The sequence below is a fragment of the Triticum urartu genome, chromosome 1A, assembly GCF_056163025.1.
Source record: "Triticum urartu cultivar PI428250 chromosome 1A, HENAU_Tu73, whole genome shotgun sequence".
Lineage (NCBI taxonomy): Eukaryota > Viridiplantae > Streptophyta > Magnoliopsida > Poales > Poaceae > Triticum > Triticum urartu.
In genome coordinates, this window is record NC_141873.1 from 176,879,956 (window position 1) to 176,892,574 (window position 12,619).

The window sequence follows — 12,619 nt, forward strand, 5'->3', positions numbered from 1 at the left end:
TTTGGGCCACTTTGGAAAGGTGTTAGGCTGCAACACACACGAGGCCTTTACGGATCCTCGGTTAACCGTTGGAGTATCAAACGAAGTCCAAATGGCACGGAACTTGACAGGCGGTCTACCGGTAGTATACCAAGGCCGCTTTGCAAGTCTCGGTTCAATCCGAGAACATTTAACACCCCCACACGAAAAGAGGTAAAAGGAGACGCCGGCGGACATAGGAGTGCCGAAATGCAAAACGGACAATGGGGAAAATGCTCGGATGCATGAGACGAACACGTATGCAAATGCGATGCACATGATGACATGATATGAGATGCATGAAATGGACAAAAGCAACATGAAGACAAAACCCAACCACGAGGGAATATCATAACTTAGTGCCGGAAATGGCAAGAGCTGGAATACAAATATGGCAAGTTACATATGGGGCATTACATCCTGTGTGCTTCTTTCCCTTGAAAATACATATCAAGAGTACAAGAATCAAGAAAAGCAACAACACCCTTGCAATTAGAACACATGTCCTGATCCTTTTCCAGAAGCTCTTCTTGCATTTGCTAGGCACTGATGGCGGTTGTGTCGGTGAAGGAGAAGGCACAGTTCCAGGACAGGGTTCCAATTGTGACCCACACAGGAAAGCGTTCCCTAAGAAGGAACTAGTCGGGAATTTCTACAAAGGAAGGTGGTATTGGACCACTTAGGTTGTTGTTCCTCACATTCAAATGCCTCAATTTGGCGAGACGTAGGCCAGGGATGGGTCCAGAAAGAGAGTTGTTCTGGAGAAGGATTGCAATAAGTCCATTGAGATTTTGCACGCTCAATGGGATTTCCCCATCGAGAGTGTTGTAGCAGAGGTCTTGGAATGTCAAGCTGGATGAAAGTGTAGTTGGTATGATTCTACACAGATTATTATGCTGCAGATAGAGGGAATGAAGAGAAGGAATAGATCCTACATCAGGAGTGAGGCCAATAGTCATGCGATTAGACCGGAGGCTCAACACCTCTAGGGAATCAAGCTTGCCAGGCATATCAGAGGGTATTGGGCCAAAGAGTCAGGCAGCAGGTAGGTGTAGTGTGTGTACACGGCTATTGTCCGGTGTGCATGTCACTCCCAGCCAAGAAGTGCAGACAGGTGTCGTGGAGCTCCATTTGAGCTTCCTTCCATGGGGCAGGGATGCAGCAAATGCAAGAAGAGCTTGTTTGTCGTAGTTCAAATCGGCACTTTCAGCATACAGGATGCATGCAAAGAGAATAGCAGTGGACAGAGATGCTGCATTAGTTGTTCGCACTTGCTGAAAGCCAATAGATTTCAACTTTGTAGTCGATGCTTTCTCATAAGCTCTTCACTCTTATCTTGCCAGGCGGAAATAGAGAGACTGTCCTAGTGCCTCCCTCCCTCGTGTCATCCGCCGCAAGATCCAGCTGTCCTCCGGCTAGAGTCACGCGCCGATTGAGAGCTATGGCCGAGAGGAGGGTGAGGAGTCAGCTCAATCTGCACCAAAAGCGGCTGGCATTGCACGGAGGCGGCACAGGGAGAGGGAGCGAGCAAAGCCCGCGCCAGCCGGACCGCTGCCGCTCGCTCGCAGGAGAATAGAGGGAGTGGAGAGCATGGCGATCTCACTGCACGCCAGCGACTGTTGCTTTATACATATAATGGGGCAAAAGCATTTTTCGATAACAGAAGTTGGTCATGTTGTAGCATTTAATTGTTCCGTACAAGAATGAGACTGAGTATTCTATGCTTGCCACATGCACAAGCCTGAGCATATTTGACATGATAGCTGTTGCTGCATGTGAAGAGTTGGTTAATAGGAAGAAGTTCCTAATTGACTTCCTTGAGTAATTTGTGTAGAAAGTTATTTGCTTTTATCATTGTGTAGTGGAAGTATAGTTTATTTGGATGCGTTTGCTTGCAAAAAATGAAGAATAGTTATGTTAGGAAGTTGCGCTAGCTTTGACGATCTAAGCATTGATGGAATGTTGTCTTGCATTGCCAATACATTGAGTAATTCAATTGCAAGTCTGTAAGCAGTTCTCTTCAAATGAGAAAAATATATACTCCCTCCGTCCCATAATGTAAGATGTTTTTTGACACTACACTAGAGTCAAAAAACTTCTTACATTTTGGGAAGGAGGGAGTACATGCTTCACTTAATGGCCGCTCCTTCTATTTAAGTAGCATTGCAATTATATTCACCGCAATTATAATTCACGTACATATGCAGTTTGATTCCATGTGAAGTCTATGACTGATTATCTATGAAATTCTTCGGGTTTGCTTCCTTGAGTTGAATTTAGCAAAAAATATATGTTTAATTATACGGAATTTTTAAGGTAATATATAGTTGGTTTGCTTGCTACTACTGCACTTGTTATTCTAGGTTGGTTTGATTGTTATAGCTATTATTTCAAATTTATTGATATTGCTATTTTTCTTCTTCACGTAGATAAATTTACTTGGAATCATACCCCATTGTCGCGAGGTCAAGTCGCGACCCTCGAGTAATCTTTTCTTTTCTCATGAGTGACTCTCATAGTTTCTCAGACTTGGCCAAACATGCTTCATAGGAACCGGTGATGTCCCGTTGTAATGCATGAGCATTTGTGCTAGTAAATCAAAAAGAAATAGAAAAGGGCCAAAAACCAGGGTGTTACATCAGTCAGCTATCAAGTTCTTAAAGGAATTGGTGTGCCATTTTGGAGTACCGGCATGGATCATTACCGACAACAGCACCCAGTTCACGAGCCGCGCCTTCATGCAATATGTTCATGCCCTTGGAAGCAAGATCTCATTTTCCTCTGTCGCACATCCCAGAAGCAATGGACAAGCTGAGAGGGCGAACACTGAAGTGCTACGAGGACTCAAAACAAGAACCATTGATACACTGCAGAAGCATGACAGACGGTGGATCAACGAGCTGTTGGTAGTTCTTTGGTCCCTGAGAACGACACCAAACCGAGCTACCGGGAAGACTCCGTTCTCCGTAGTCTATGGGGCAGAAGTAGTTATCCCCATAGAACTCATTTACGGGTCCCCTCGAGTGCTTGCCTACAATGAAGTAGCGCAAGATCATCACAGAAGTGACGACGCTATGCTACTCAAGGAAAACCGTCTCCGGGCTGCTACACGTGCTGCACGCTATCAGCAAGCCATGCATCGCTATCACAGCCGCATGGTTCATGCCTGATGTTTTGAGGAAGGCGACCTTGTCCTTAGGCGCGTTCAGTCCGCCAAGGGTACAAACAAGTTGACACCAAAGTGGGAAGGCCCTTACCGGGTAGTTCGAGTCACCATACCTGGCGCAGTTTGTCTGGAGACCGAAGATGGCATTCAATTGCAAAACTCATGGAATATTGAGCATCTCCGCAAGGTCTACCCATAAGGTGCGACTATCGGGTTTTCCCTGGCAGCCACCCTTTTGTACAGGCCTTGAATCAGTTGCGTGTAACCCCTTGTACAAAGCCATGAGCAGACCCTGAGCAACAGAGAAATGAACGAAGTGCTGGGGGCCTCCGACAAGTTGCATGCATGCATGAGCATTTCAAGAGCATTGTATAAGCATTTCATGAGCATTTGCATATGCATATAGATAAGGTCGCTGCCAGATTACGGGTTCGACAAACCCTCGTGAGGTTCAAAGTCTGGGGTGTGTGCGAAGAACACTCTCTCCCCGACTCGCATGCTCAACGATTCCACGGCGGAGCTCGACGGACCCAAAGAATAAGGAGGTTTATACTGGTTCGGGCCACCTTGCAGTGTAATACCCTACTCCAGTTTGTGGGTGGATTGCCTCGAGGGGCTGAGGATGAACAGCCTCGGGAGGTGAGGTGTTCTTGAGCTAGGTGAGCTGGTGAGCTCGTCAGGGTGGAATGAATCCGACCCCCCTCTATGGTGGTGGCTAAGTCCTATTTATAGCAGCCTTGGTCCTCTTCCCAAATGTTAGGCGGGTAGGGATCCCACAACAGCCAAGTTGGAGGGGGACAACTAGTACAAGCTATCCTGACAAAAGGTGGTCTTCGCCTGCCAAAGGCTCTGGTGGTGATTCTGCTGTGGGCTCGGCGATGACGTTCGTCTTGCCGTCCTGGCGGTCTTGGTCTTGTTGCACCGATATGGAAACCTTTTCCTGATGCCTCGGGACCCCATGCCTGCGCTTGCCTGCTTAGCACCAAAGAGGAAACTGGTACACTACGCCCACTGGCGCCCGCCTGGCCTTGGTCGTTATGTCTCACGTCATGTGAAACCCCTTGCATAGATATCTCTGCTCCTCGGGAGCCGGCCTAGTGAGGCCACCCCCAGGGAGGTCTTGGTGTCATCCGCCTCGTGAGGCTTGGACCCTCGTGAGGGTCTTGGGTGGTCGCTACTGAAGCTGGGCCATACCAGGCCGTTGGTGGAGCCACGCTCACGCCCCGCAGGCAGGCAAGTCTGCGTACCCCCGTTCCCAGGACGCCGATAATAGCCCCCAGGCCCAAGGCGCGCTCGAACTTGGCTTCGAGGCGAAGCCAAAGGGCAAGTGTAGAGTGCCGCAGGGCCAACCGCCTGCGGCCTTGGTTGACGCATGGCGATCGATGGGATGTGGGTGCCTCTGCTTCCCCATGTTGGCTCGGCAACCGTCTGATTTGACAAGACACCACTGCATGCAGGAGAAAATCATCATTCACTACAAAAAGACACTTCCGTGATGATACATGTTTGTCACAGTAGGTCATGTTTTCTGTCATGCATGTACATCCATGATGATTTTATGACAGAATCAAGATAGTCATACCTGTACTGTCGTAGAAGTGTTCGATGACATTACCAAAATTATCATCACAGAAATGTCCACTTCCATGACGATAAATGGCACGTCATGAAAGTGCTTTCGTCAAGGGTGACTGACATGTGGCATCCACCGTAACGGGTCGCCGTTAAGCTATTGGGTCCGGTTTCGAATCTGATATCCCGTTAACAGCCCAGACCAATGGGGATTTTCCACATGTAAAATGCTTATTGGCCGGAGGAAACACGTGTTGGCTCACCATTGGGACATATGTCATCCACTCATTGGATAGGAGGCGCCTATGATAGGTCGACATGTGGCACGGCCCAATAGTGGCCCATTCCGGTGAAAAAGGCCGCCCTAGTAAAAATTAGCAGGCCGACCCATATAAGGCCTACTTGTGTCAGATCCATTTAAGCCCACAGCCCATACGAGATGTGCCACTTCGGCCCGTCAATGGCCCGTTAACGATTTGACACCATTGCAGTCCATCGTCAGTTCGAGCCCGTTAACAACCCGCTATATATTTGGGGTCAATATCGGCCTGATTTGATTTCAGCCTATTAACGGCCCATTCAAGGGATGGGCCAATTTTTAGGATGTACATCTTTCGGCCTTTTAGCGACCCATTTAAGTGTTGGGCCAATTTCCGGCCCGGCGTGTCTTTCAGCCTGTTGACGGCCCATAAATGAGTTGGGCCATTTGTAGTCAGACCTTTTTTTTGGCCTTTTAGCGACCCATTTAAGTGTTGGGCCAATTCCTGCCCGGTGTGTTTTCCAGCCTGTTGACGGCCCATAAATGAGTTGGGCCATTTGTAGTCGGACCTGAGTTTTTTTCCTTTTAACGGCTCATGCTCTTCATGGTCCAATACCATCCCTGTCGGAGTAAATAGCCATGGGTAGCCTAGCCGACTTCCCCTGGCCCTTCTGAAAAAATTACGAGCCCGTCCGGCTCTCGAGAGCCCAAGACATGGGGCCGCCTTCCCCTTGCTGGCTGTCATCCAGGCCAGCTTTCGGAAGGCGGCCCGACTTTAGCCCTCATGAAGAAAGCCACGGGAGGGCCGACTTCGAGAAGCCGGCCATGAGAAGGCCGACTCCAAGAAGCCGGCTCCCATAAAGCGGTCGAGACCGTACCCTCAAAGTTTGCACCCACCTAACGGCGGTGCGACGGGGCGTGGCTATAGTGAAGCCTGCCACCCCCGAATCCCGGAGCACGCCTGGCACAGTGCGCCGTACGGAGTGGCCATGACCTGTCCGGCGCGGCACTGTTGCCATGTTGACCCTGATGTCACCCACGACGGGCCGCCAGCGCGGCCCACAGACGGTGGGCCCCTTCGGGCAGAGAGACACCCAAAGGCGGCCACGCCTCCCCCCAGTCGGCCCAAGACAGAGCCGACTCCCCACAGCCGGCCTGCCACCTCCCTCAAAGGAGACGCCCCGTTAAGGAGACAAGACGCGGTGAGGCTACAGCGATCGCCCGACGGGCGGCGGCACTGTAGCCACGCCTACCACGATGAAGCCCACATCACCAAGATGGAGCCACAGTAACCAGCCGCCGACCAGGCCCTGGACAGTGGGGCCTGCCTGTCGACCAAGGGGCCGGCAGCCGGCGGGACCCGCCAGTCGGCAGGCCCCAGCAGCTGGCGCGGAAGCCGGCGAGCGCAGTCACAGACGGCTGGGCCCCACGCCCAGTCGGATTACCATTGTACCCCCGGGGGGTGGGCCTATATAAACCCCCCGAGGCACCCATGCAAAGGGTTCGACCCCCTGCTAGTCCTAGACACCACACAAGGAGAAGAAGCAGGCTAGCCGTGCCCTTCTTCCTCCTCCCACCAAACAGCTCAAGGAGCATTGTGTAGCTACTTGTCCATCTAGTGATCATGCGGAGACCCCGCAGAGCAGCAGTAGGGGTGTTATCTCCAAGGAGAGCCCCGAAGCTGGGTAAGATCCGCCGGCGTGCATGTCTTTGCCTTATCCCGTTTCCAGGCACCGGCGATGTCTTACTGGCTCCCACAATGATAAGCCACCCGTTGGCATATGTCGCACCTACCACCCGACATTTGGCGCCCACCGTGGGGCCAGGTGCACCGTCGTCCGGAGACCTGTTCTGGACGGGAACCCTTTTCCTCCCCCGCGAGCGTAGCCAGCCCGGCACGCCCGATGGCGCTTGCCACGACGCGCTGCAAGGCGTCACCAACGCCTGCGCAGCGAGAAGCCTCGCTGATCTCCTCGACAAGACCCTCATCTCCGACGAGCTCGCCTACGATGCGGGCACTGACCACCTCGCCAACCTCCTCGGCCAGCTCCATGTCTCCAGCGAGCCCGCTGTGGATCTGGAGTCGGTTGGCTCCACCGATCCGATGCCAGTCGACTCCGACACGGCCTCCTACGACACCTTCCCCACCAACGTCACGATCTACAACGACCCGCTTACCCGAGCCGGTGGCTGCGACGCTGTCACCACCGAAGTGATGGTTGTCGGCCACGGCGGCCCGGCCAACGAGAGCGACCACAACGCCCTGCACGCGGCGGCCCACGACTTGTCCACCCCCTCCCGGCTAATGCCGACGACGAAGCACTCGAGGCACGCCGCCTCGCCCTCCTCACAGAGGGCCGGAGGCTGGCTTCCGTAAGACGCCTCACTGAGGCCTACCAGCGCGAAGCTGACCGCGCCGCCTTCGGCACGCCGGCCCCGGGCGGGCCAAGCCGGGCCGGCCTTGTCAAGCAACGCGGCGCCGTCATCGCCGACATGCTGGGAGTCGACCGCCCGGTCTATACCACTCCGCTCGAGAACTTGCGTGCCGCCCAGGCGGCCGTAGACGAGTTGGACGACTTGGAGGCCGAAGACCTCCCCCACATGATCCGGCGCATCCAGCAACTGATTGATGCAGCCGCGCAGCCACATGAAGCCGACGCCCGCGCGGAAATCCCTCCCCCGCGCCGAGATCACGGCGCGACGTCCCGGACACCGACTACGAGCAACACCCGCGCGCGGCGCGAGAAAGAGCCGGCTGCCAGCCGCAGCCGGACCCGAATCTCCATCGAGCGAGACGCGGACGGCCATCCCCGAGCCATGGAATGGCGGGGCAACCCGCCTCCACCTCCACCCCGTGGAGAGAGATATCCCGCCCCGCCGCCAGTGGCGCACCCGACTCTCAGCGGCCAGCTAGGTCGCCGCGAAGGAGTCAGCGAGAACGACGCCCGCCATCGGATCGACCGCCTGGCGTGATCCCTGGCGTTGGAAGAAGAAGACGATGTTGGCCCGCCTTGTTTCGGCCCCCGCATCCGCGATGAGCCCTTACCCAAAGGGTTCTCGCTCCCAAGAGACACGCCCAAGTACAACGGCTCCGTGAAGCCGGAAGATTGGTTGATCGACTACTCCACGGCGGTTAGCATAGCCAACGGCAACCGGCGCGTTGCCGTGAAGTACGTGCCCCTCATGCTGCAAGGCACGGCGTGGACCTGGCTCAACAGCCTCAAGCCGCGCAGCATCAACAGCTGGCTGGACTTCACAGAAGCCTTCATCCGCAACTTCACCAGCACCTACAAGCGGGCTCCCAAGCCCAGACAGCTCTCCTTGTGCGTACAAGGCCCCGCCGAGTCCAGTCGCGACTACCTCACGCGTTGGGCCGAGCTCCGCAACTCTTGCGAAGGGGTGCACGAGGTGCAAGCCATAGAATACTTCACAGCCGGATGCCGAGAAGGCACCCTCCTCAAGCACAAGCTCCTCTGCGACGAGCCGACTACCCTCGACGAGCTTCTGGACATAGCGGACAAGTACGCCACCGCCCACTCCTCGATGAAGACCGAGCTTCGGGTAGACGCGTCCGGGAAAGTACTTAACCCGGCGCCCAAGACGCCGGCTGGGGATTCCGGCCGACGCCCACACTCGAACGACCACAAGCGCAAGGGCCCCGTGCCGCCTCCCGCCAGTCGGCAGGTGGCCACGGTTGAAGACGCGCCGCTTGAAGGGCGACCCGCGCCCAAGAAGCCCAAGGGCGACAGGCCGGCTTGGCAGCCGGCCTTCTCCTACGAGCAAACTCTCGACGCCCCATGCAAGTTCCACAGCGGCGCGAAGCCGTCCAACCACACAACCCGGAAGTGCCATTGGCTCACCCGGATCTCCAAAGGCGAGGGGCTCACGCCGCCTCCGCCTGCCGGCCCGCCGCCTTCGGCCCCGCCGCCTCCGACCGCTCGGCCCGCAGTCGGAGCCGTGCACGACGAATTCCCCGACGAGCAAGCAACCTACATCGTCTTTACAAGCGAGCCCGAAGACCGGCGTAGTAGACACTGAGAGCACCAGGAAGTCAGCGTGGTCGCTGCCAACCCCGCCGGACACATGCATTGGTCAAAAAAGCCCATCAGCTGGAGCCGGGCCGACCATCCAGAGGTGATGCCGTCTCCCGGCTCTTATGCCATGGTCCTGGAAGCCACCCTTGCAACGGACAGACGCGCCGCCCGCTTCTCCCGTGTGTTGATAGACGGCGGGAGCAGCATCAACATCCTGTACCGTGACACCCTGGAGAAGCTAAACGTCAAGACGAAGCAGCTCATGCCTACTCGGACAGTGTTTCATGGCATCGTACCCGGCCTGTCCTGCGCCCCCATTGGCAAGATCAAGATTGATGTACTTTTTGGGGACAAGGAGCATTTCCGCCAGGAGGCGATCTGGTTTGAAGTGGTGGACCTGGAGAGCCCTTACCATGCATTGCTTGGCCGACCTGCCTTGGCCAAATTCATGGCAGTTCCCACTATGCATACCTCAAGATGAAGATACCAAGCACCAAAGGCGTCATCACCGTAGCCAGCGATTACAAGAAGTCCTCTGAGTGCGCAGCAGCCAGCAGCCGGCTGGCCGAGTCCCTTGTGATTGCCGAAGAAAAGAAGATGTTGGACCGAGTCGTGGCCATAGCCGGCAAGCAGTCGGCCATGTCCCCCGACCCCAAGGAGCATGATGCTCAAGGATCTTTCCAGCCGGCCAAGGAGACGAAGAAGATACCTCTTGACCCCGAGCACCCAGAGAGGTTTGCCGTCATCGGGGCAAACCTAAACAGCAAATAGGAAGGCGAGCTCGCCGATTTCCTCCGTGAGAATCGGGACATCTTTGCATGGTCCCCCAAGGACATGCCGGGTGCTCTGAGGAAATTCGCCGAGTACAAACTACACATTCGAGAAGACGCAAAGCCAGTCAAACAACCCCTTTGCCGACTGTCGGAGGAGAAACGCAGGATTGTAGGGGAGGAGATAGCCCGGCTTCTGGCAGCCGGCTTTATTATGGAAGTTTTCTTTCCAGAGTGGCTCGCCAACCCGGTCCTTGTGCTAAAGAAGAACAACAAGTGGCGCATGTGCATAGACTACACAAGCCTCAACAAGGCCTGCCCCAAAGATCCCTTTGCCCTGCCAAGGATTGACCAAGTGATAGACTCCACAGCCGGATGCGAGCTGTTGAGCTTCTTGGATGCTTACTCAGGATATCACCAGATAAAGCTGGATCCTTGGTATCAAGGGCGGCCTTCGCTTCGCCGAGCTCCTTCCTCAAGTCGGTGTTGGTCCCTGAAGACAAAGAAAAAGAAAAACCAATAAGGAAAGTGTCGTCAAGAAAGATCCGACCCGACTGCTCAGCAGTCGGCCCGAATCTCGGGGACTACACCCAGTGGGTGCGCTGACGCGCCCCCACAGGAGACAGACAAGATCGAGTACTTACTTCGGCTGTCGGCCAGGTCGTCGGTCCTCCGGCTCAACTCCCGAGCCTGGGAGTTGAAGGCGGCAGCATGGAGGTTGTGATATTCCTGGAAGTTCAGACAAGAGGCAAAAATAAGGTAGCCGTCAAGAAAGATCCGACCCGACTGCGCAGCAGTCGGCCCGAATCTCGGGGACTACACCCAGTGGGTGCGCTGACGCGCCCCCACGGAAGAAATCAAGAGAGCAAAGCGGCCAAGAATGAAGGACTCACCCGGATGGCGGCTCGCGTCGACAGGAACTCCTGGGTGAACAGTTGCAGCAGGGCGGCCTGAGCTTGCAGCCGGCTCCGGACCCCTTGAGCCGCCACATTAAGCTCGCCAGTCCCCCCGCTGGGAGTCCACTTAGACGTGGCAGTCCTGGCCGCCTCCAGATCTTCCGCCGACTGGCCTGCGCCCGCGACTCGGCGCAACTCCGGCGGAGCGGCGCCTCCCCCTGCGCGCCGGCCCGTCACCGGCTGCACCTCGAGGCCGGCTCTGTCCTCCGGCTCACCCCGGGCTGACCCCTCTTGCGCCGCTGACGATTGGCCGCCTTGGCCCGCTCCGGTTGGCGCTGCTGGCGGCGCTCTCCTCGCGAAGGCCACGGGGTCCTTCCCCCTCTCCATCAGTGGCGGGTCTTGGACGATCTCCTCCGCCAAGGGCAATGGGGTGTCGGGGGCCACGGCTCGGAGGGGAATGGCGAGCAGCGGAGGCTGGTTGCGCGAACCCTCCGCCTCCGTCTCTGCGGTCGCCGCCTCCGCCCGAGCCTTGGCTGCCGCGTCGGCCTGCTCCCTCGCCGCCTAGGCGGCCGCTTTCTCTGCCGCCTCGCGCTCCTCCCGCGCTTCACGGGCGTTCCGCTCTGTGGCCTCCCTGAGGTCGGCGCGGGGGTCCACGCGGCGGGAGCTTGAAGAGCCTCCAGTCGGCCCAACTACGGAGCCGCCCGGACCACGCTCAAGGGAAAGCGGCGCCCTGTCCAGCAAGCGGAAGAAATTAAGAAGAATGCTCGAACAAGAAGAAAATGATGAAGAGCAATCGACAAGGCAATTGACGACTTACGCTGAGACCGCCTGAGGCTGCTTCACCGCCTTGCGGAAGCGGGCCGCTTTCGCAGCCGCCTCGTCTCGCTTGGTCGCCGCGGTGGAGGCTTTGGACTTCTTCGGCCGACTGCCGAAGAGGCCTGAAGCGGCCCGGCGCTTCTATGCGCCACCGCCGGCAGCCGGCACGATGGACGAGCCCGCGCCCTGATGGTCGGCCGCCGGCTGGCAACGCGGGGCGACTTCGGCTTCAGCATCATCCGGCCAGTCCTCGAAGCTCGCGGTGAGCCTTGAGCCCCCGGGCTCGGTGTCGTCCCCCACGATGGCGTCTTCCATGGTGGCCGCCCCCAAGTCCGGATCGTCGGCGTCGTCCGCCGTGCGGTCGGGGGCATACTGGCGTTCTATCCCCGCTGTCCCGGTCGTCGGCGGGAGAAGGGGGTTCTGCTAAGAAGGACCGACTGATTAGAAGCCGGCCATCATAAAGCCGGCTACCAACAAAAAGAAGAGAAGAAAACTTACCACGGGCGGAGGGTTGGCGCGAGAATACGGCACCTTGCCATATCGCCAGTCCACGGCGAGCTTGCAGTTGGAGATATAGTTTACCATGTAAGACACCTCCGCATGAGGCATCTCCCTGGTGCTCAGCCGGCTTGGGTCGAAGCGGCCGCTCATCTGGCACATCATGTGGGGCCGGCTTTGGAAAGGAGATATCCGGCGCTCCACGAAGGCGACCACCAAGTTAGCCCCGCTCAGGTTTCCGACTGGATCATCACCCGAAGCCGGGAGACGGCGGCGTTCCCGGCCTGAGACAGTGACCGGGACCGGAAACTCCATGAGGGCTGCCTCCCAGCCGGCGGGCCGGCTACGTAAGCCGGCAGGTTGACGTGGTCTCCTTGCTCGGCGACGTTCTTCACGTAGAAGTATGATTTCTGCCAGATCTTCACTGACTGGATCAGGGGGATGGGCGGGAATGGGTTGTTCTCGCTCGCCCTCCTCATGGCGATGAAGGCCCCGTAGGGTGCGGGCACGCCCGCGACGACGGTGCCGAGTTTGCTCTGGAAGAACTCCCCCCAGAGCTCCAGCGTGGGGAGCAGCCCCAAGAAACCTTC

General features: G+C 56.8%; 1 pseudogene; it reads right to left on the reverse strand.

Annotated features, from left to right (window-relative positions):
- Nucleotides 1–367: 367 nt before the first annotated feature.
- Nucleotides 368–12,619, reverse strand: part of LOC125532810 (putative inactive receptor kinase At5g58300) — a 54,100-nt pseudogene continuing 41,848 nt past the window's right edge.